This window comes from Lytechinus variegatus, chromosome 5, assembly GCF_018143015.1.
Source record: "Lytechinus variegatus isolate NC3 chromosome 5, Lvar_3.0, whole genome shotgun sequence".
Lineage (NCBI taxonomy): Eukaryota > Metazoa > Echinodermata > Echinoidea > Temnopleuroida > Toxopneustidae > Lytechinus > Lytechinus variegatus.
In genome coordinates this window covers 46,373,173-46,399,872 of record NC_054744.1, presented here as the reverse complement: position 1 = coordinate 46,399,872, position 26,700 = coordinate 46,373,173, and positions in this window count along the sequence as shown.

Sequence of the window (26,700 nt, the reverse complement as noted above, 5' to 3'; positions counted from 1 at the left end):
CATGGTTTCAAGAGGGGCAGATCGCTCCTATTTTTGTGCCCGATTCAGCCGGAGGGCTCCTCGTTTCAAGACCACGCAGGGTTTATTTTTGTCATCGCTGATATACGAACTGAGCAGGAATATAAGGGAAAGGTAGAAATAATGAAAACTTTAACGTGAGTCACTTGTAAGTGATGACAGTTTCAATGATTCTATCAAATACTCATAACCACTGTCTTCCATAACAGTCTGCCATCACATCATCTAGCCAACAATCTTGTTCAAATTGCTTCTCCTCAATATGAGAAATTTCTCAAAATTGATTTTAAGGGGAAGGGGGGGGGGACTTGTGGGAGAAAGAGCTGCTTCAACTGTAGTTGGAAAATGTAGCATTTCCTTATATACCTGTGCTACTCAATGTACAAAAATAACAGCAAATGTCAAGGGATAATATCAGATCTTCAGTCTCTATACCAACTTTGTAATGTCTTTCCATTTCCAAATGCGGAAAGTAATCGCCACTGCGGCCAGAGAAGATCAGATAAAACAGTATTTCCTTTATCAGTCTTTTGTAAGATATTTTAAAACAGAGTCCTTCACCAAATTTAGCCTTATATTACGAAAATTTCCTTAACAGAAGCCCTAAATCTATTTCTATGAAATTAGCAAAACAAAGTATATATATAGGCCTACTTTCCAGTTTAACTTTTCAATTGATCTTGATGGAAAGGTTTGTACACAAACTTGTTGTAACCCAACAAGCACTCTAATCAACACCTCATAGTGGAGACAGAAACTTGAAGCTTTCATTGTATATGTCTGGTGTATAATTAAGACAGTATTCAAGTCTTGAGTGGATGGACAGGGATCCCCACAGTAAAACAACATTTACATAGACAAACCTGCAAATGATCAACTAAATTCAATACATTACTTGAGGATGCTATTGTAACCGCTTTGCCACAAACTTGAGACTTTCAATGTTACTTGATCTGAAATTTACTCTCTATTGATATAAAAACAAACTGGTATTTGAACATAAAGGGAAAACACCGAGATAAATTACTATTGATTAAATCCACAGGAATTCCTCCTTCCAAACCATATCATATTTTTCCTACAAGGGGAGTGTTTCCCCAAACAAGTAGGGCCTAATCAGTGATTTTTCACTAACAAATTTGCCATGAGCCAATCACACACAAGGATTTTGGTAGCTTTTAACAAAAGTCAGTGAAAATCACTGCCATGGGGGGTGAAATGCTTACCAGACAATAACTTTAGAATTTGATAAAGTTTATGATCAGCATCTTCATTCATGACAAACCAATAACCATAAAATCTTTTGTTAGATTTGAAATCTCAGACTTCCTAACAAAAGACACTGCCGAGACAAAGCAGTAAAATCAGGTTTTTCCAGAGTAATTAAATCTAAAGGCATGCGGTTTGGAGTGTGAAGAAACAGAAGTAAGAACTACATTATTGATTGATGCGATGTAAATCATATTAGAGAGGAAAACCTACCTGAGGTACCTCTGTAAATTAAAAAGCAAATCAGAAGACGTTGGCTGCAAGCATTTGATTTAATTCACTTACATTCAGTGTGGTTGGTTCATTGACATGTATTATTCTGGTTTGTTGATTGCCAAGTTCAACGCAACAATGACACCAATCTTTTTTAAGGCCAATGGCCCTGCATTTTAGATTGGAATATATAGCTTGCTTCTTTTTACATGAAAAACTGCAATTCTCTATATTCTTCTACATTGGTCCAAGTGTCAAATTAAATAGAAATAAAATATGACTTCTCCAAAAAAAAATTACAATATCCTAAAGCTAAGATGAGAGGGGTTGCCCCCTTCCACACCCTCCTCCACTCCCTCCCTGCTGGTGCCACCCATACAAATTCTTTGATCAGCCACTAGAGTTACATATTACTTTATCACATTTTTCTTGTATTTTTGTCATAAAATACCAATACATAAAACTAAAGCCCTTATGAAATGAATAAGAAGGTGCAAAGTAGGGGGGAAATAGATAGGAGCTCAGGAGATTTCACCCCTGAACTGCTCAAAAAGAGTCCTGGAAACCATCATCAACTTAAAGCTAAAAATAATGATGTGATATAGGTTGTTAAAAGTAGCCCCCCCCCCAAAAAAAAAATAAATAAATAAAAATGAATGAATGAATGAATGAATGAAAGAATAACAAATAAAAAAAATATAAAAAATATAAAAACAAAAATTCTTTCCTGGTCCAAAGGGATGGTAAGCCTAACACAAATAATATGCAAGTTTATTTTGTGCACAAGAAATCTACAATACCTTTTCTCAATAATTGTTTTTCAATTAGCATTGGGTAACGACTAAATTTCATCTCTAATAGACATAATTAATCATTGGTATGAATTAAGTTAATTTAGATGGAAGTAACACATGTTTGACCTGTCAAACCTGCTAACGCTTCATCTCCTGATGACAACTGGATGTAAATTGAAAGGTCAAGAAGTTGTGTGACCTCTGTCCAGCTAACTGGACTGAGGTCAAATTCAAACTTGATAGCAATGAACCAAAGAGATTGACTGGTCATTGGCAAAAAAACAACATTTTGGGGGGTGGGGATTGCTATAACTTGGACTGATTAAGATTAACATATTCATCAAAATAGAAAAGGATTTGTGCTATTACCAGCCTTTGAAATTAATAGTTTAGTTCACAATTATTAAGTAAAATATTGAAATAACAATGTGCAATGTTTATGTAGGCCTAAAAATAATTATTTTGTCCGTATAGCTAGCTACATAATAATAATTATAATAATGAAAATAATACAAGCTAAACGTAAAGAGGTGATGTATTTTCTATTTAACATAATGAAGATAACATAATCTAATACACTAAATTAATGTTGTGTCTGGCCAAATGAAATTAATCATAATGCATACTTGCTTGCACTGGTTGCTTAATAGGTATGTTCTTTATCAACCCCCCCCAAAAAAAAAAATCTCAAAGTGCAAGTTGTACATTGTATGTTTTTATTTTATCATTGAAGAAGGGGGATAAAAGTATTTTTTAAATGCACTGATTGAAGTGGAGCTAGGCCTACCATACAGTTAAAAGACATAGCCTATTTCCAAGTAAGTATTGGCCTTGTACAGTCGGTGTCCTGTCCACTAGGTAACAAATAATCATTCAGCAAAGCAATAAATCTATTAATTAATATATCAATCAAAATTGAGTCCATGAATACTCTGGGTGGTCAAATAGGGCCACAATTGAACATGCATGTTGCTCAGGTAGAATGACTTTTCACCATGTATTTCATTATTAAATCAATCTTTAAGAGGTAGCATATGTCTTCATGTTAAAGCAGAAATACAATTATTTTATGGTTTGGATGACTATTGTAGAGAGCTTTATGATGATGCACAGTGAGTGTTGAGGGAGTGATGTTATTATAGTGTGAAGTACAAACAAACAAGTCTCTTACTTCTGCTAGGTCTAACATGAACCACAGGTGTATGTCTGAGTGACAGAAAAGTTAGAGAGGAGATAGGCAGGTGAGACAATTTATGATCTGAAATGAGGCTATCATAGAAGATGAATGTATCATCAGAGACAGAAGAGGTGGAAAGAAAGAATGCATGGAGATGGAATGAGGGAGGGAGGAAGGGGAAGAGTGGGGGTAAATAGATGAAAACATAGAGGAGAGGCTTAGAGGGAGGGGGGAAGGAGGGAAGGAGAAAAGAAGGGGGAATACCAAAATGAAAAAAAAAATGAGTTAGGGAAAGAGAAAAGGGAAACCCCTAAAATGATAAAGAATGAAAGTATTGAGATATGATCTAAGTTTGAAACATTAAAGAAAGTGAGAGAGTAATGGCAAGAAACAATATCTTTTTGCCACAATGTAATTGAACTTTTTTCTTTAAAACTAGAGGAAGTGTGTTGACTACTCAGTATGACCTTTATTTGTTTAACATATACTATAGGCCTATTCCCAGTGATAACAACTAAATAAAGATTTAATTTCAAGCATTTATTAATAGCTAAATAGTAGCTGATCCCTACAGCTTCATTATTTGTATAGATTACACACAGTCAATATAATTGTCATTTAGTATTTTTGAATTAAAATATAAGGTATATTTTCATTTTGATAGTACATGCAGAAACCTGCGAAAATATCTCATTTTATCACCTTAGATCAACCTTTCAAAAACACATTCACATCCGAGGATTCATATTCCAACAATGACAATGTGTACATTATCATGAAAACAAGTCTTTGTCCATCAGTCTTTTGTCAGGTCTACAATGCTGTTCCTAACCCCCAGACACCATTGGTGTGAAGTTAGACGGCATGCTGTCACATCAAAGGGCTCTTTATAAATGTACCAACTTCCCCCCTGAAAGGGGCCAGAACGGTGCCCACAGCAGCATGAACAGCGATCCTGCACATGCTATGTGGGAAAGTCAACATGCCTAGACAGTAGAGCAGCCATGCTTGCTTGCTTGACAAACTGTCAATAGACTCGGTCCAAAGAAATGAAGTTTGAACATTTTGAATGAGGGTAATCATTGATACAAATATTGAACTTGTACGCACCCATCAATCCACAGGTGGCGACCATGTTTGATTCATTCTTCAGCTTTCTTGAAAACTTTGAAACGAGATCCCCCTTCCTGTCACACTCCAACTTTACCCTACTTTTTTTTCCTTCTTTTTTCTCTGAAAGTATACATGAGTGACTGTATAAAATGGGACAAGTGAGGGCAGCATCACAGAAAAGTGAACAGTCTGCTCTTTATTGCCTGGTTTATCAATAAAAAGATCACAAGAATGATCTTATCTTAATTGTGTACATTAGTGAAGACCATAAAGCCATGACCCATTTAACAGCTAAGTGAGTTGTGAGAGGAAAAAGGTCATAAGTACGAATTTTTCAATTCCTCTATCACATGTGAAGCTTTCAATGCATCATCCGTTTGTTCGTCGTTCTGCCACATTGTATGGTCATTAACGAACCCAAAACAAGTCAGTCATTTAGGCTCAGACAGATACATGTAAAGCTATGAATTTATAATATTCAAAGTAAATTAATGATGAAGACAAATTATATAGGCCTACATATCAAAGTACACATAAACAGATGACAAATTGCATGCATCTTTCCATATGTTTCAAAGAAAAATATTTAATGCACCAAAATAACAAACGGGCCTACACCACATATAAATGCATTTTCATTCATCAAAATTCAAATTATTATTTTGAATCAATCTCACTTGCTGTGCATCAAATGCAAAAGGGAAGGTATCACTGTTACTCTCCCATCTTCAAAATACACTGCCAAATATTTTCCTTGGTTAATGTGCATTTATTCCATAGATTGAAAAAAAAAACTATGTGAGGTATAGTTGCAAATCATATTGCTTTCAATTTTTTTACTTGCAGTACCAAATATTCTGAGCCAAAAATGCAGAAGCCATTTTCAAATGTCATCCATATCTTTGCAATTTATGACTGTTTGCAGTGCTGAAATTGGCTGAATAAATTGAGAGCGACGCGGCACATACATCCATATTAGGGTAAATGGAGAGTATGGTAGCTGGTGGAAATCGAGGAAGCATGGGGGTAATCTCTGACATAGCTCTTCCTTACTCCAAGGTTTATTGGAGAGTATCCCATAATGCATTTCAATACTAAGAAAGCTTTCTAGTCAAGGGCAAGGTTCAACTTTCATATAAATCACATTGCTTGTCTGTATTAATGTACACATTTATTTCTTCTCAATTCTAGTACAACTCCTGCCAGTGAACTTTATAAAGCAACAAATATTTTCCTTTATATTCATATGCCATTTATATGTGTTTTCGTATTGTAGATTCAATGTCAAATCAGACTTTGGGGCTGCAAAATTGAAAAGATATCATTTGAATCTTGAATCTGACAAATGAAAAAAAAACCTTGATTAATGTGAGATACAATGATACCTCAAGGTTCAGGAGAAAGCAATAATTTTTTTTATCAAGTGCTCACCAAACCAACGATGTACATGAAATCACCCAGTATAATGAATGGATTACGTAGTACCGGCCATGTGGCATGTTTTCCTTCAGCAAGAAATTTACCCACATTGTGCTGCACTCAACCCAGGAGAGGTGAATGGGTACCCAGCAGGATTAATTCCTTGAAATGCAGTGAATACTGAAAGTCAGCTCGAGCTAAATCCAGGGTAATAATAATAACAATCCACCTCGGAATAAATGCCTATAATCATTACTACGATCTACCCAAGATGTAGACACATTCTACTATATACACAGTTCATATAGCCTCATCTTTAATTTAAAATCATCTACAACCTTAATTTAAAATTAGTTAGTCCACAATAATGGACCCCTCTTCCTATAAACTTCTATTTGACCAGTGACCCATCCCCTACAAATTACTTTCATATGGTCCAACTACATGTATGTCACTTATCTGGATGGATGCCAGTCTCAAGGCAGCCAAATGGTTGGGCAACGCTTCAGTTAACCAAATAGGCTTGAATATATCATGATAATAATAATAAATACAGCATTTATAATGAGCCAATGATCTAGAATGACCATTTTAACACAAAAATACAAGGCCTATACTACAATCTACTCAAGATGTGGACTTATCATTCTACAATACACGATCAACATCTCATTTTATTCCCTTTCAAACAGGTGAACTTAGTTTTGTTTTTTTACATGGTTTTTTTTCTTATTCCATTACCAGGATATTAAGATTTTTTTCATATCTTGCACTATCATGGTAACCAATTTTTGCCTACTGGAGTTGGGAGGTGACCTTTTGAAGCCAACCAACGTTGTATACATAGGTCATCAGACATGCAGTATATCATTTTAAACATTGCCTATTTCCCACGTCAGTGAGAAATAGGTCATATCACTTTTATACTTCATATCTATAAAATCAAACTTGATTTACCGGGTGTTATCACTGCACATGTACATGTGATTGCAGCAATAAGTGTTGGCATGTGAAATTGAAAGAGCGTAAATACGTAGTAAATACCGGTGCTGTGTATGTGCCTGGAAGCAAAGCTGAATGAAACTTCATCCATCTGAGAGAGGAGATTAATGATCTGGTTTATATGAACCTCATGCTACCAAGTTTCTGCTTCTCAATACTTGATAGCTTCAGTTAGAGCATTCACACTAGAGCATTCTTTGGAGAATCTTTTCCATTAAAGATATGGATTTTTACTCAAAATGTGGAAATAAACTTGGAAGCTTGATGTACCTTACAAATAGTTGTATGTGAAGACAAAAATCTGCTTTTGAATATTTGATTTTAAAAAATACTGTTTTAGTCTTGATGATTTACATTCAATCTATAACTATTTTTTGGGCAAGTCTTTAGTAGTTTCATGATTCTAAAATGAATTCCTACATGTAGTTCCCAATTTATGTCTCAATAGTTCTAACATCTTTATCCCAAAGAGTTAATAGGGTGATATTCTATTCACTCATCCCTACAGTGTATCTTCTCTAATAATGGCTATCCCAGGGTATCATTTCATTAAAAAAAATCATAATAAATGATAATAATGTGAACAGTGCCTACCATCTGTATGTGTTCTAACCACTATCACAAGATTAAGAGCAGACTGGCGTCTTCTCCCATTCCCATCCGGGATCTAAAAATTCAGATTGATCAAAATATCAATATGCCAACACAAATCTTGATTTCACCCCATAACCCATAACCTAAATGTACAGGTTTAAAATCTTAGCTTTATGAAAACTTATAAAAAAAAATAATTTAGATGTGAACATCCCCCATGGCATGTAGATTAAAAGATACAAAAATCCAAGCTCTTTGGTTAACATGTGAACATATCCTATTGTGAATTGAAAGTAAATATTAACATAATGTGAACAGGCCCAGTGGCATCTACATAATCTAGAGATTCAAAATCCAAGCTCGAAGAGAGTTCATCTAGAATAATTTTGATAAATATGAACACAGTGGTCATCATCTAGATCTTACAAAGTGAATGGTAGAATGGTATCTTCACTCATCCCTATCTGAAGCAATAACACCATTCCTGATTCTAGAAGCTCATAAAACTGTCTCCATGTGTATGTTTATATGTCAGCATGGATGTCAACCCTACTCCAATGAAACATTCCAGATGGGATATGGAATCCATACATCTACAGACATGTTCATATGCAACAGTACCGGATAAAAACTAGTCTGGACAGATTCTGGACTTTCATTCTCTTAGCATTGTATGTAATTTCCTGCAAGTGCCTAAAACAGTGTTATACATGTACATGTATGTATCTCCGAATCACTGGCCCACTCGCTTGACAATCCTTGACTGTAGCTTTTCTGATAACACCATTTAGCAGTTTGCATTGGGTGAAATGAAAGTACTAGTGGAGCGCCTCTGGCAGTCTCGCCTGCATTACGCGATTCAATTTAGCAGCAATGCTGACTTTGAAAACGAAAATAGAGTAATCATTTACAAAAAACACAACATATATGATGATACTATGTTCATTGACCCTAGATGACATTTGACCTTGATCAGGTGACCGAAGACTTGTGCAAGACAATCAGAGATACTAGATTATTAAACCTTATTAGAGTCCTTATTACAGTCCACATTTCATGAACTGAATCCATAAACTTTCAGTTTCAGTGAAGTTATGATGGCAATTCAACGAATACACCCAACACGGCCAAAGTTCATTGACCTTAATCTTGGTTAAGATGATTCCCCCAACATGATCTAAGTTCATTGACCCTAGATGACCTTTGAACTTGGTCATGTGACCTGAAACTCACAAAGGGTGTTCAGTGATACTTAATTACTCTTACATGTTTGTCCAAGTTTCATGAACCACATCACTAAACTTTTAAAGTTATGATGACAATCAACAAATGCACCCAACATGGCCAAAGTCATTCACCCTATTAAATGACCTTTGACCTTGGTCATGTGACCTGAAACTCAGGCAGGATTTTCAGTAATACTTACCCTTATGTCCAAATTTATGAACTAGGTCTATAAAGTTTCTAAGTTCTAAGTTATGATATTTCAAAAACTTAACCTTTTAAAAGATAAAAGATTTGATGTTGACGACGCAGGCGAGACAAAAATGAACAGGCAAGAATCCGGTCTGGGTATTAAAAAGCATTAAAAGTTTCAAAAAGGATTATTTAATATATGCATTACAGACTACAGTTAGTTTTATACTGAACACTGGCTAAAGGGGGGTAGGTCTTAGTCCCAAACATTTCTCGGGGTTAAGTTTAGCCAACTTTGGTTTCAGACATTTTCCATGCCGACAAATTGTTCGGTACTATCTACATGTACATGTAGTCCTGCTAAAGAAGCAGGGTTTGCCCACTTTTTTTGCAGTGCTATACATGTAGGTAATTATGGTTCTGAGAGCTCTGTATGTAGTCTGAAACCACACCTGGGGCCTGTTGCATAAAACCGGAGTTTTTGCCCTGTGTTCAAGTCAATGGCAGAAATCAGACTAACCTTAGTTTTCAGTTTTTACCAGAGTTTTCTCAGGTAAAATGTTTTATGCAACAGGCTGCTGGTTTAGGAAAAACAAAGTTCAGCATTAGCCAATCACAGACAAGTGGGGATTACAAAATTGTCAACATGTATGAATTGTGTGAACTGCATTTTAATTCTTAAGCCTGGCTAACTAGTAAATAGTGAGGGGTTTAAGATAGAGAATCTAATCCCCCCCCCCCCCAAAAAAAAATGTAATTTAATAGTATGGATTTAAGGAGAGGCCTGGATTAAGAAACTTAAGTCTGAAAAGCATACACTATATAACGGAACTTGAGTAACTGCACACGGTCTTATACCCTTTTCATAAACCTTTCCTCCAATTAGCCGCCTAAGAGTAATGCGGATAATTCAATAAAAATTGCGTTCATAAACTCCGAAAATAATCCGCACTATTTTTACGAGTGCCCGTCCTGAAAAAGGAGGATAATCGTCATGGCAACCGCACACGCCCCCTCCGATGCGGTTGTGTTGGAAAAGGGTGACCTTGTGACCGCACCATGGCAATTATCCGCATTATTTGGAAATGCATTCATAAACTCAAAATCTTATCCCGATGCTGCTATTATGCGGATAATAGCAGCATCAAAATAATGCGGATAACTCTGGTCCTCCTCTGATTTTACGACCAAATTATGCTGCTATTAGCCGCATAATTGGGTTTATGACAGGGGTATTAATATTATCTCTGTTGTATATGTACATGTGAGTTTATCAAGGTCTTAAGCGAACAATACTGAATAAATGTTGAAAAATTTTAAGTACCTGTATAGCAAACTTTATAAATTCATCCAATCTTTGTTCAAATTTAAGAAACGGGAAGCAGGGTGATAATTATTGCCAAGATCACAGAAAGACTTCATTCATGATTCAGTTCTATTCTCTAACACAAAACTTTTGAAGCACAAGATTCCAGCAGCATTTAAAAGTTATACACTGAAACTTAAGCTTATATTTTCAATTATAAGCAAAAATAGATCCTAAAACTTTTAAAACTGTACAAGATAGGCTAGCAGTTAAAAGTGTGACTAAAAATTAAACTTCTATGCTCTCGTGTGAACCTAACTATATTTATAAGAGGGGGAATGAGATGAGGTTTGGCATAGATATGTTCCCTGGGAAAACAACAAACATACAATAAATGGCACATGTGTGCCACAGTGAAGGATAAGATATGGTTGAATGGCATGTGACAGGGTATTATGTCAATTCTAATATGATTCCATCTAGAATTATATCTATTTCAAAAAGATCGTATCTTATATCACCAGAATACAGGTTATTTTGAAGGGGGGATGAGAATGAATTTTGATTACTACAAATTAATCTGAAAAAATAATCATATATACTATTTGAAAGCTTCATTGATGTGCAGTAATTTCAAAAATAAGAAAATACATGGGTTTTTTTTTAAGGAAAATAATAAAACTGTACGTCCCATAATTATAATGTAGATGTACAGAGTCAGAGGTACTGCACTTTTTCATTTGGTTGCAAAAATCATGAATACTCTCTAAACAAAACAGAAAGTGCATTGATTGGCAGGCAAAAGTACAGTTTATTACTAGAATAAATTATTCTTAAAATCTATTTGTTTTCTTTTAGTTTAAAACAAACCCCAAAATAGCCTCTTCCACCACCATCAGTAACACCACCAGTACCACCACCAGCCCACGTTCCCCTCATCACAAATACATGAGTACCCTAGATCAGAAGGACAGGTTCTCCCAGGGACCTCCCTAAAATGTCAAATGACTGTAGCAACTAATAATAGAACACATAAATCTGAAGACCCTAAATACTACTCTCAGTGTTTTAAATCAAGAAAATGATGTGGGAGGTTATGATCCTTAACATCACTCTATTTTTTATAAGCTATAGAAGAGAGAAAGTGGAGAATAAACAAGTGTGTTTTTTTACCTATCATACAAGACAAAAAATCTCACAAAATTTACACAGATGGTTATATGTAGTACGTCCTGGGGTGGGTCCATGATTTTTTTAAAGGGGGGTGGCACATTTTCCATGTAGACAAATTTGACAAACAAAATAATACATATTTCGTCCCAAAAAAATTGACAAGCAAAAAAAAGAGAAAAAAAGGTCTTCACTTTCAAAAGGGGGGAGGGGAATTAAGTGTTTTAACAGCATTTTTAAATTACAAATTTTCATTGTGCCTCTCAAGGGGGGCACGAGCTGGCTATGCCCCCCCCCCAACCCTGGATCCGCCAGTGAGTACGTCTCACACAGCAAGCCTAACACTGAATATAATGAAATGTAGGCTGAAAAAAATATGCTGAAAATCACAAACAAGAAAAGCATGGGCACATTTATTATTGCTTGGAAATTAATGTACCTACACACTAGGACATACATGTACATTAATATCTGAGTGTCCAACTCCCAAGTTTAGTCTGAATAAATTAAGTCATTACTCATCTTTTTTGCAGAATCATTTTGTAGTATAAATTTCATTCATAACAATAATTCTTTTAGAATTCATTTTGTCACCATGACAATTAACTTCTAAACTTGATTTCAAAATCTATACACACAAACTTACCTTTGAGCAGACTGTACAGTCATAATAGCCATACTTCAATCAAGGGTCACATATGTTTCCTATATATGTCAAAATAGACAAGATAAATTGTTTAGTTGATTTTGTAAATCGACTCCAATTATATTTACACTATGATATCTTCCTACTACACCAAAAACATTAGCCCTGGATTAATAGCTGAGATTATCTACGATGGGACGTCCCTAACGAGATAAAAAGTTCTACTAAAAGCCCCTCACAGACCTAAATATACCTGCCATCCAGGGTAGAGATCAATGCCTATCTCAGCTAATGACGTCTTTTCTGCAGAAAGTTCAAAGATAAAAGTAGATAGTCAGTCGTCTGTGTTTAGTGTTAGATGTTTAGAAAGGAGTCAACTTCACTTTAGGAGATATGAATACATCACTGAAAAAAAAAATTAATAGGATAAGATTACTGTTGTTGCACTTTTTTTTAATACCAGTACTTAAAAAGTAAAGAGTTGAATTAAAAAATCCTACAGGAATTAAACTATTTTGTGATATAACACATTTGAATTCTTACAAGTATTATTTTTTTAAATGAATATTATTCTTCTATCCTATCATTTTCAAAAAACTATTAGCCTACTCAACGTAACTCTTGGTTTTTTATATTTACCTCCTGAAGTTTTCTTCTTTTTCAAAGACATTTTCAGTTGGCCTTTTGTACAAATTCTTCCAATAAGTTTTTGTTCTCAAATGTTACATTTATATTTATGATCAGCCACCCAAAACAACAGTAATTTCAAGTTTGACACCACTTTTTTTCACACTTCTTGGAAGTCTCACTGAGATTGCAGGGTGCAAATTTCATGCTTGAGTGAACCCCAAACTTCAAGATAAATGCCAATTGTGGTAATGATCTCAAAATGACTTTTTACAGAATCCAATATAATGACCACCCAAGTGTCTGTTTATATGAATTCGGGCGCTTCCATTGGGTCTTTATTCCAGCAATAACATGCACTGTCCAACGTGTGCCTATCTATGTTGGCGAACTTCAGTGTGATTTTTTTTCAGCTTAGATTTTATGATTTCACAAAGTTCAGTTTATGTAACTGTACCAGATCTAGATCGATGATGATATAGAAATACTTACATGTGTAACCTTGGTTTTACAGACTTTCTCACAAAAACATTTTACTGCAACTACTGTCATTTAGCTTTCAATCCCTGTTTTCTTCTTATTCACTGAAGCTCTCACCTTGTTTTTTTCTTCATTCAATCAACTACTTGTGTTGGTTATTGTTGATCAATTTGGACAAAATATCATTTTAAAGATTTAGGATTAGGATGTGTGTTTCCAATACTGGGTGAACAATTGGTGATTTTGGGATGTCAGGACACATTTAGTTTATCTCTTTCATATTCTTAGCTAGCAACTAGCCAGCTACTATTATCTTCACTGTATTGAGTTGAATGCAAACCAACCATGCATTCACCAACAATTTCACAATGTATACAGGTATATAAACTTGATCACATTAATAAATCCATATTACTCAGAGTACCCGTCGTATCACTACTTTCCAAACTACTGCAAAATGATAGAGGTACAACATCAACATATAACAAGAAAACAAAACATAAATTTCTCTAAAATGCTCAAAATTCAAGTCATGGAAGGATTTCAGTCACTACTTAAATGAATTAAATGGAATTTTGATTTAGCCAATATTCCCTGTGCCTACTTTGCTCTAATGAAGTACGCTACTCTTCCACCCCAGTAATGGAAAACAAATTAATGTCGCGGTACTGCCAACAATGTGCGTCCTGAAGGTCAAACGGTATATGAATCAAATCTATTTTGATTTAAGCGAAGACACTCTTGTTGTTTAGAACACAGGAAATAGCATCAAATATTCTTGTACATGGAACAGAAGTATCAGACATGGTATGTAGCTGACATTTCCGAACTACTACATGCACTTCCAAATTACAAGCAATAGGCTCTACTTGCTAATATTGAAGTTCAATAAACATTTCAAGCGAAATTGAAGTTATTTTATCAATCAAAATAATGTAATTGGGGGAAGATGTCCTTTGAAAACACCTGTATTTTTATAGAATATGGCCCAAATACTTTACTGCTATTTATCTCACATTAATTCAGTAATTTACAATTATTTTATTTCTCAAACAAAAACGAATGACAAACAACAGTTGTAAAGAAAGGTGAGCATTTTAAGGAATGAGATTATACAGGTGTAAATGATTCTGTTTAATAATGTTTTTGTTTTGAATTTAAAAAAAAACCTCTACAGTATAAGAGGAAATATATCCTTCTTTATTTCAAAACCTCCAATAATTTTTCTAGGGGTTTTTTCACTGTTATTTACCCTAGTAGGAGATTGTCCCACTTCTTAAGAAAAAAAAGCTTTTTGCAATCTGAATATTGAAATTTCTATTTGAATGGTTTCAGCTGTATTTCAAACCATCCTTATCCACTTTGTGAAATATTTTTATTTCCACTTTAAGATTTAACTCTACACCACAAGTATGTAAAATGACTCTTTTCTATCCATTAAACATCGATTTACTGGCTATCCAAGATCAATCCTAAAAGGTTTAGGTATGCACAGAACAAAACAAAATGCATGGAGCAATTCCATCGAGAGAGAAAGCGTATCTTAGTGATGAAATACAGGGCCTACATTCATGTATATAGCCTTTTCACTTTCACTCAATATCCCTTCCATGGCAATAGAGAGGGCAATAATTTTGTATATTGCACTAAAGTGGAATACCACAACAAAAGAGCTTCTACACTACATCTGCACTGCTATTTTTCATTCTTCCTGGCTGGGGGATAGTGAACACTATCTCACTGACTGAATAGAGGTCCCGGGAGGAACAAACAGTTGGTCTAGAACTTGATCCAGTACCTGGGCCTGATTCCCTTGGGGCTGATATAAAGTAACCAAGTCAAGGTTTGGTGAAGGGATAGGCGTATTTTGACGGAGGTAATCTGATTCTCCAACCCTAATATTTGTGGGTTATTTGGTATCACCTTCATGTTGATTTTACCACCCATTACAGGGTCTCAGTCATGTTTGGATTCATACTTCTTCTTGTTTATTAAACAGAAGATAATCCATCAGGAAGTAGATCACTCCTTTTAATATATTTTTTGAAAAAAAGTATATATTTTTGTAAAGTAAAAGCTGTACTTATTGAAATTTTACTTCTAAAACTATTCTCATTACAATTTTTGGTTACACTTTTACATTTCATACAGTTGATATAGTTTCTAATTGTAGGCCAAATTATTCTATATTTTCAATTAAAACAACAGCAGGATTAAATTTTTTTACCATTTTTCAACAAGTGCAGTGGAATCAGCTCCATATAAATTAAATAGGACCTACTAGTATCACTGAGTATTCAAAGGAATGTGATTTTAGACTAGTGCTCTGCCACAGTAAAAAGAAAGTCTGAAGAAAATGAAAAAATTGTACAAGATCAGTAACATTAATTTGTTCAATGACACCACTATACTTCTTTTAAAAAGCAGAAGCCCTTGATTTAAAACAAGCTTCTTTTTCTTGACCTTTTAATAGAGTTCTGGTAAGACCGCTAAAATATCTCTGATATAAGAATAATTTGGGGGGGTTGCAGCTCACAGGACCACTGAACAATCTGTTGTTATTTTAGTAGCAAAGATAGGCATCTGTGACACTATTCTCATATTTCCATATTTGCCCCCTTTGAAGACAACTGTTAACCACAGGAGAATGGCAATGGAAACAAAGTCTTTTACCGACCTTTCCTTGAATTCTTCTGCCAGGGAGATTTACACAGAACAATGCTTTAAGCCTTTATAAAGCCTTTAAAACTCATCATGTATCAAACTGCAATTGGTTAATCGTTATGACTTCTTCAACGGGATATCTACAGGATCACCTCACTCCCCGTATGCCAGATGAAGATGATGATGATAATGAAGATGATGATGATGATAATGATGAAGATGATGATGACGATGACGACAACGACGACGATGGCGATGATGATGATGATGATGATGATGATGATGATGGTGATGATGATGATGATGGTGATGATGATGGTGATGATGATGACGATAGTGGTGGTGATGATGATGATGAAGATGATGATGATGATGATGATGATGATGATGATGATGATGACTATGGTGGTAATGATGATGATGATGATGATGGTGATGATGATGGTGATGATGATGATGATGACGATGGTGATGATGATGATGGTGATGATGATGATGATCATGATGACGATGGTGATGATGATGGTGATGATGATGATGATAATGATGATGGTGATGATGGTGGTGATGATGATGACGATGGTGATGATGATGATGATGACGATGGTGATGATGATGATGATGATGACGATGGTGATGATGATGATGATGATAATGATGATGGTGATGATGATGGTGATGATGATGATGATGATGATGATGATGATGATGATGATGATGACTATGGTGGTAATGATGATGATGATGATGATGGTGATGATGATGGTGATGATGATGATGATGGTGATGATGATGATGATGATGATGACGATGGTGGTGGTGATGATGATGATGATGATGATGATGATGATGATGATGACGATGGTGATGATGATGATGGTGATGATGATGATGATGATCATGATGATGAAGATAAAGATGACTTTATGAATTCAGGTTATGAACTTTGTTGCAAAATCATATTTTTTTAAAATCTTTTTTGTGTGTTTACATTGTAATCTCACTAGTAATCTGAAAATTTGGAAGGACTTCAAGAATACAGGCAAAAATATAAAACCCAAGAGAAATTGGCTTTAATAACCAACCTAATAATTTCTTACACATGGTCAGTCTTGACCCAAACATTTATTCAAAAGGTCACAGTTGTTCTTTTGAGGTGACCTTTAGCGAATATTGGTCAAAACTTATTTTTTAGCGGGATACTTTATTGAGAAGTTAATGAGTGACCATGCTATCTGACTGATTGAATGCTAAAATGTCACTAATCATAGTGTAAAGGGCAGAGAAGGTTTAGATTAAAATGACTGACATGTTTCCAATTAAATAACATTGACCAATATTTACCCCAATATACAAGAAATTGACCTTTTTGGTTTAGAGGGTATTCATGTAAAATCAACTTGTAGAAGTGCAACCATAAGATCTAGATGTAGACTCTATGGCCCGTATTCTGAAGTCTGGTTTAACTTAGACCAAGGTCTAACTCTGTGCTAAAATTATGGGAAGCCAAAAGTGTCCAACTTTTTATGAAGTTGTGTGTTTCTTATATTTACTGTGCTCTTTCCTGATTCATTGATGGTGAAGAAAATCATCTATTTATACTTCCTAGACAATTATGAATGATTTGAGAGCCAAATGAGCTGAAATATGATATCTTCACGTAAGTGATTAATGTATGTTCAATTGGCTATCCATACTTAAACCACAACTTTAAACCTGAGTTTAAGTCAGATTACGGGCCTATATACCAATATGGCCATCATGATAGCTTTGGAAATTTTGTTTGCCCAATTGTCTTTACAGTATAGACTAATTTCCTACTGAGTCTACTCTATAGCAATGATCCCCCTTTTCATTCTCCTTCACATGATCACAGCACCCACCCTCAACAATTTTACCTTTTTTGCATCTTCAATATTTTTTTCATTGATTTTCAAGATACTCACACAGTAGATTCATTTAAGAATGAATTAAAAAAGACCTAGGCTAAGACGTACATGTAGAGCTAATACTTACAATCAACCAATAAATGAATAGAGGCAAGAAAGCGGGTAAAAAAGCGAATAAAATAGGCCTCACATTTAGATAGACCTTCATACAAAAAAGTAATTACAAACAATATAATTGACTTTATTGTGGCAGTTTATTACAAATACATCCAGGCCTGTGCTGAAGTTACACTTTATGTGCAATGACAACATATTAACAGTTTCAATTTCAGAGGTATAGAAAGTCTAGTCTAGACTCTGTCGCACAAAATTTTGAGGCGAGACATGTAATGTAGGGAAAATTATTTGACTTTGAATAGGCAATAGCTGCAAACGTCTAACGAGCAAAAAAAAATTCAACACCTAGTCAAAAATCTATTTTTTATAGGTTTTAACAATATCATTCATTGTGGTAAATATACCAGGTGAATTCTCTCCTTCTCTTTCTGTTTTTTTTTCTTCGTTTTTTTTTTTTTTTATTTAGGGTGCTTTTTGCCAAGAAATTAGTTTGTGGAGGCAATCATGCAAGCCCCTACAATACACCCACCTTCTCATCTGTATGGCAGTGAATGTGACCCAAACAAATCAGAAATCATGACATTACCCTAAACAAACTTTATATAGGTCTACAGACTATAGAGTAGTCTGGACCAATGCAACTAGATCCCCTGCCACTCACTCTGTTGTTGTGTCTGGACGATCAGATTTAGAAAGTCATTAGAAAAAAATTAACAGCGAAGTTGCAATTTTTAATACAAAATGTTAGGAAATGTTATAGAGAACAAAATAGATGATGATTACAACTATTGAATTCATATTTTTAGTGTAATCCAAAGACAAAAAGAAGGCTTCAAACCCTTCAAAAATATAAATTGTCCGGACACCCGACCCCCTCCTATACTGCGAGGTATTAATAGCCGACCCCGGGCATTACCCCATTACCTGGTGACCAAATTCCTGTCAAGTGCTACTCAGCTTTGTGACGTTGAAAAGATGTGGTGTATTCAGTTTGTGTTTGGTTTCTATCATTGAACTAGCTCATTAATTATAATCCAACCTAGCCGAAAGCACCTACGCTAGGGATCCAGATTTTCTCACCTGCGACTATTGACCACATCAATTAGGGCCGCTGCTCTCTTCAGTCTTGCTTGCTCCCAAAACCCACATGTGGAGCACGACTCCATTATTATCCCAGGTCGCTGCATGCCATGCGAGATCGAGGGGGTCATTTCAGGTCACTCGTGACATTGTCTGTTTTGCACCTGAGTTGATCGATATCAACAAGGCAAAATAATCAGACAAAATAGGGTAGCACGTGGCTCCACTGCCCTGATACCCACTCTGATTCATAATTTCTTTTTTATAACTTTATTGTACGCCTATATAGCATTTCTGGTCTAAAAAGTGCGCCCCCCCCCTTTTTTTGGGGGGAAATAAAATGGAATGGGCCAATGTTTTGTTTTTGTGTGCGTGTTTTTCTTTTGGAAGTTTTGTTTATAATTATAGGCCTATATGCAATTGTTTGTACCTGATGACGGTTGAATAAACTTAATTGAAAATTGACTTGAAATGGTTTTATTCAGGGGGGTGATGGGTGTCCATCCGTTCATCATGCATATCCCTATATTGCCTGCTAATTTTCAAAGAGACCAATATAGACATCATAGGATGATGAGAGCTCACTATTCATATAGATTGATATTCATAATTGGCAATTCGGTAAGAAAGTCATCTAATCATGGACTAATTGTCTCATTAAACTCGATGATCATTATTCATAAGGTTCGTTATTCATAATGGTCAATGTTATCATCGAATAAAAGTGTAATTAATCATAGGTCCCCTTTTTAGGCCACTGATCAAAGTGAATCAAATCCAATTTAGTATTTTGATTGTGAATAATTTATGTTTATTAAGAAAATACACACACCGATGTCCTTCTGGCAGTGGTCCTTATTAGAGGAAAAAAATTAGAACCCTTCTTTTATCAATCTAATATTTCATGGGTATATAGGCCTCTATAGCCTTGTCAGTTCGGTGTTGTTGTTTCTACTTTACTTTTTTTATTCCTTTTTTTTCATCTCATTTCCAATAAAATCATCCAGTTGTTTCTCACTGCTTTTCTTTGGAAGGGGGTGACTTTGATCTAACTCGCTTCCCATTGGGCTATCAGTATAATGAGGTGGGGGGGTCAGGGGCAGAGGTGATTTCCGTGATCTGCCTTACGTTGGAATATAAAAACAGGTTGGATGCTGATGAGTTTATACCACAAGTGAAGAGAGGTGTAGGTCACCATGGCAACCGAGATGCATTGAAGATGGCAGCAAGATCTGTTGGTTGGCAACATAGGAAATCATGGTGTTATACAGGCCTTATTGACAACGAATTGAGAATCAGCATTATTTGTAAAAAAACAAATTGCATGCTTAAGACGGTGATGTCCGAACCAAAAAGTTTCCTGTTTTTAACTATTGATATTCAAAATGTGCAACGTGGAAATGAATTATGTTGACCATAGAGATGTCTCTATGCTGTTGACACATCAGACTTCTTTAGAAAGAGGAACCATTAATTTTGATCATCAAATTTTGTCCTCATATCACATGGAATTCATGATACGAAGTTTCTTTGCGATGAAAACGTATGAATATTACCAGTGTCTATATATTTATTTATTTTTGAATTATCAGTTGAATCTCGTTCAAAGAGATATGGGATAAACGTTGTGAGATAAATAATTGCGTAGGCCTATTTGACCCCCCCCCCCTTCTACCTTCTACGCCTACCTCCCTCTCGGTTCCTCTGTGCTACAGCCCAAATCTATCTCGGGAGGCGATTCATCAAAAGCACATCTTCCTGCATCTCTGCCAGAAGACCCTCCGGCTATGGTCTTGAACGGGATCCTCTTTTCTAACTAAAACGCAATCAGGTAGTTATTTTTCAAGACGATGCGTGATAGATTGACGGATCCCCGCACGATTGATACAAGGACTTTATTCAAATCATGACCTATCTTCTTTCTTTTCAGATAGGGCCTACATAAAAGTTCAACCAACAGGTTACTTGCGCGAGTTTTAGTTTCTGCAACGTTGTCATTAGCATTTGTGTGAATGTTATACCCCTTTTAATAGAACTTCATTTGAACATAATACACTTAAATTTAAAGTTGCCTAGTTGTAGTCGTTTTGTTACCCGTATAAAAAAGGGAGTGCCTACTTTTCTTACGTATTTTTTTCTCTCTCAGAAGATAGATTTGATTTCTTCATAACTATCATTTGTTCCCTAATATGTACACACAGCAAAAACTGTGGTGTTAACCGGTGTAGGCCTACATACAGGACCACACAAGTTATTTTACATCGGTGTTAAATCGGTGTTGTTAGTTTTACACCTATGTTATTACAACACCTATGGTTGTTAGATTTACACTCTTTGGTGTTATGTTCAATCTCTAGGGTATTATTTTAACACCTCAGGGTGTGGTCCTCTATTAACACCAATTGGTGTCAGCTTTAACACCACAGTTTTTACAGTGTATATACATAAAATCAAATTACTTATATATTTAAATATACACATATATTTTAAACAGATGTACTTTATGAAATTAGTTATGCTAATATCTCGGATTGTTCGTCGCCAAATTCATTATTTTATTGAATTATCACTATTATGATTTATATTTCAACGGTAATTCATAAAGGCTATCGATATAAAAGCTAGATTTTAGACCTTAATCTAATACAATTACAATGGTATTATCAAGATGGTACAAGTGTAATATTTTAATGTCCATCAGCTCACCTGTGTAGGGGCACTCTTATTCACCCTCCCTAAGACACCCCCTCGGGGACATGATGATGCAGGACATCTCTGAGCCTCTGACAAGCTCAAGTTCAGAAGGTTAGATGAAGTGGGTCATGTTGATTGACTGAAGATCCACGGAGGAGGGGAGGGGTCAGGGGTCAACATAGAAGCACTCCATAGCTTCCATCACGGTTTGCAAACATACACCATGATCATGGAACTATACCATAAGCCTTTTTGATGACAACCTGATGCCACACACGGCAGGTGTATTATGGGACCTCCTTTTTGTGGGGTGGGGCGGGGGTGCCACTGGTACCCCTATCCGTTTACCCGATCCTGTTACATAGGCCTAATACCAATATACTTAAATGTCAATATTGTAATTTTTGAAACATTTCTTGATAAACGTTCTGGCCTGATCGAAAAGGAACCTGTTATAAGGACTGTTACCCATGAAGACGATACATATTTCAGCACAGTAGCGGACCGTGACCCGGAGGAGACAAAGCATTGGGGGGGGGGGGGGCACAGCATTGTTTACAAACAAAGCAGTGCCCCCCAATGGAAAGGATGAATTTAAGCACTATTGCAAGCCCCATGTATGAAAATTCTGAAGGGGGGTGGGTTCCTACGAAACGTCGTTCATTTCCATAATGTCATCATACATTATGAAAAACACACACAGCACCCCCTCTTCCCATGTATGGCCATGGTGTTATGGCATTTTGGACGTAGCATTACAGGCCTACGCATCGACTTTCTTATAGGCCTATACTCCGAGAGAGTTCAGAAAGTTGAAACTGTTTACTGCAAATTGCGATTATATACAGAGAACGATTTTCACTGCTATTAGTACTGTTGTCACTTTATTTCATCTAATCTGATTATGATACTTAAAATAGAAAAGGAGTTAATGGGGTTTAATAGCTCATCTCCTTCTATGCATGAGTGCGCAAATCAACTCTTTAAAGGCAAATTTTGTTATCAGATAAAAGTGTATTAGTCTAATCTTTGTTGATAGTCCTAATTCTCTAAGGAAGTCCATTGATTGAGCACCTTATTCTTATATAGTTTGTAATTTGACGAAAATCGTAAAGTATTCTTAACTTTCACTGTATAAAGATGTATTTTCATCAATGTGCTGTATCCTTGTTCTTTATTAAGACCTATAATGGCTGTCTTTAGTTTGATGACTTCTTTATTTGATCTGGTCTAGTAATCACTGGTCTGTTCTGAGGACGTTGGTTTGACCATATAGGTCCATGGTTTGACAAACGACGATAAGATTTTTTAGTGTGTTTTATATAGATTTCAATGTTATTATACAAAAAAAAAACGATTTGTGTGATGCCCTGTTAATCAATACAAAAAAATGTGAACAAATTAAAGAACAAACACACTTTTAATAGGTGTTGAAAGCAGATTATGTATATGCCTGATAATCGGCATACGAAAAGGGTACAGTATAATATTTATTTAAAAAAAAATAAAAGCACGTAGAAATTACCAACTTGTGTGCATTTGATCCACCCCTCCCCCCAATTAAAATAAACAAAAATAGTACGGCAACAGTCGACGCAAAATGCATATACATGAAAAAATACATCGCACAACCCATCCTTGGTGGTGAAATCATGAAAAGCAAATATTTTAATCATCAATGACGTAGCCAAGATTATTTTAATGGGAGGAGGGGGACAGTTTTAGCGATCGGGGACCGACATCAACGACTCGACATTAATTTTATCAATTTGTCTTTTATTTTGTATTTCTGCATGGACAGCACCTAACCTAAAAAATAAACATATGGGAACCATTTTATGCATTATTAATTTAAAGTTCATTATAGTCTTCTTATGAGGAGGAGCCGTAGTGTAGTGGTTCTGACTCTCGCCTTGTGAACAGAGGGACGTGTGTTCAAATTCCACCGCGGTCTGTCGTCCTTTCGCAAAGGCGTTAATACACATTTTGCCAAAGTGGAAGTCATTGTATAGCTTGCCCAGTATACTGCATGTGTGCGCCTTACCGGCGACGGACTGGAATACTCCCCAGGGAGTGGAGGATGTGCACACATTTTTACTGGAATGACTGATTGAATCCGATGACCGGGGTAATAACATATCTGCCTCTTCTTGCCTCTTGATATCCTTATCTATTGTCAATTCTTTCATCCCTTACTTGATCATCCCTTTTAGAAGAATTCATTATGATCTCGATGTTCATATTTATGCATTATAAAGTGAAAATGCCTTGCTCGGTTATTTCACCCCGGTATTTCACCCACTTGCAGTTTTTAGAAGTGCACCAAATAAAAAAAGGAAAGAAAACAAATATCTTCAGCCAGAAGTATTTACTCCTTGCGTCAAAAGAAGGTTCTTGTTTTTATCATGCCTTTAAACTCAAATATGATAATGTGTTGTTTGCATGGTCAGGACATAATCAAACCACTGACGCAGTGGAAAAGTATATCGCATTACATCAGTGGTTTTCTAAAATACATTTGGGTTGTTAATGACAAAAGGGATTCCGACATGAATATCCCACCGATTACTAGGAACTTCAAAGAAAAAGTTTTCGGAATCCACTCGACACCCAACCAGCTGCAGTTCATTTGATCTCCATTTTCTTAATTGTTGTCATCGCACTACAACTTGGCCTGAGATGGGGTTTCAGTCTGTGTTGTCGTGGTAACCAGCCTCAGGAAAGAAATGTTGGGTTGATTACCCCTCTGAATGAAACTGCACTCTCTATCCTGGAATGCACACGTTCTTTAATTCAACTTTTAATAAGAGCTGACTGAAACTTCGGTCACACCATGACCGATACATCAAAAACTTTTCAATCACAAAATTCGTATAATTCGTAAAAGTATAATTTTAAGGAAAAAAAACAATACTCAAGATGAGACGCAAATTCCCATCCCTTAGTTTCCCCCCTCTCGCTTGATCGCTTCCACCCCCCCCCCCCCCGCTCTATCTTTCATGTTTATTCGATCTTACGCGAGTGATCACATGTGACTGGGCACATTGCTTGTGAAATGGATGCTTCTTCAAAGGCGGGAATTCTGTTACCGCGCTTTCTCTTCTTCAATTGGGATTCATGTCGGAGGTTGCAGACATCACTTCAAGTGGTCGGTATGGAGCTCACTACTTCTATTTCACCATTGAACTCTTACGGATACTTGTTTGCACGTCACCATGAGATAAACACTCAAGCTTTCAGGTTTCCTGGATTTACCAAGCTGCTCATTTGATACCCGAGCATCATTATGTGCACTTGAAGAGAAACAAAACAAAATCAAGATATATCTAAAGGCGGAAAGATGTAACATTCAACAAACTTAAAGACATTTTCTAGGTTCTGATGCCTATTGTGATCCCCCCCCCCCTTTGCGCTATAAATATCTACTATAAAATTCATCAAACTTACAGAATACCGGCATATGTAAATTTATTCAAAACTTAATTTTTGGAAAAACATAATATGTTAGGTAACACAGGATCAACATCATCGGATCTCTTTTTGTGACTCGTTATTTTTTCAACCATATTGCGGAATCTACTATTGTCAATATTGGTTCACGTTTGGATGTAATGTATGAGACTCCTGCATGGGGCCCATTTCATAAAACTTCTTACAATTTCAAATTTGCAATATGAGTTAAAAGCTACTGAAATCATTTAATCTCATTGGCTGTAGTATTTGTTATACACTGCAAAAACTCCGGTGTTGATTTAACACCAGCACGGAATCTATGTCCATACCAGAAAAGTATTGAAACGACACCAGTTTGGAATCAAACCGATGCTGCTTTAATACTAATTGGTGTTGTATAAACACCTATCCGGTGTTAGACCAAAACGAAACTGGTGGTGTTTAACACTTCTTTTCTGGTGTGGACATATAGATTCCGGGTGTTAAATCAACACCAGAGCTTTTGCAGTGTAGAAATTGTGTATTTGTTTTTATGAAAAGGGACTCTGGTCATGATGGAAGAAGTGGTACAAATGAGATTCGAAAGGTTTCATTTTAACACCTTTGCCTTGTATGGTGTAACGTTGCACACGGGGTTGAATTTGGGGTGCAATCTTGAACCCCTCTTTTTTATTTGATCTCTATTCGACTTTAACAATTCCATAAATATCAAGACTATTTTACGAAATAGCTAGGTTGCGTAATTTCAATCGTTGGTAGATCTGTTCCCTATACCATGGACCTACCAGCCTATACTGCCATGTTTTATCAATTGATTATGATTATTTTTTGTTTAGTATTTAAAGGAGAATGAAACCATTGGAACAAGATAGCTTGTGTGAAAACAGAAAAATCAAAGAAACAGATCAACAAAACTTTTAGAAAAATCCGACAAATAATGAGAAAGTTATGAGCATTTGAATATTGCGATCACTATTGCTATGGAGATAGCAAATTGGCAATGCGACAAAGATGTGTGATGTCACTGATGAACAACTCTCCCCATTAATTTAGTATATATTTCACTTGAATTGCCTCTTTTATCACATCTATCCATAGATCATGTGTTCTTTCTACATGAGGGCATGTAATACATATTTTTTAAGAATACATAATGGATAAAGAGTTTGTATCATCGTAAGAAAAAGCAAAAAGAGACATTTTGAGGGTATTTTATAGTCCACCAAAGGGAAAGTTGTTCATCAGTGACATCACACATCCTTGTCGCATTGCCAATGGGAGGATCTCCATAGCATTAGTGATTGCAATATTCAAATGCTCATAACTTTCTCATTATTTGTCTGATTTTTCTCAAACTTTCTTTATTCTTATTCTTTGATTTTTCTGTTTCTACACAAGCCTATTTGTTCCAAAGGTTTCATTCCCCTTTAAGGTCTGCATTATAGAGGGAGATGGAGCGAGTCGCGAGGGAGGGAGAGAGGGAGAGAGAGAGAGAGGGGGGGGGGAGTAGAGAATAAAATAAGAGAGAGAGACAGGGGAGGGATAAAGAAAGAAATAGT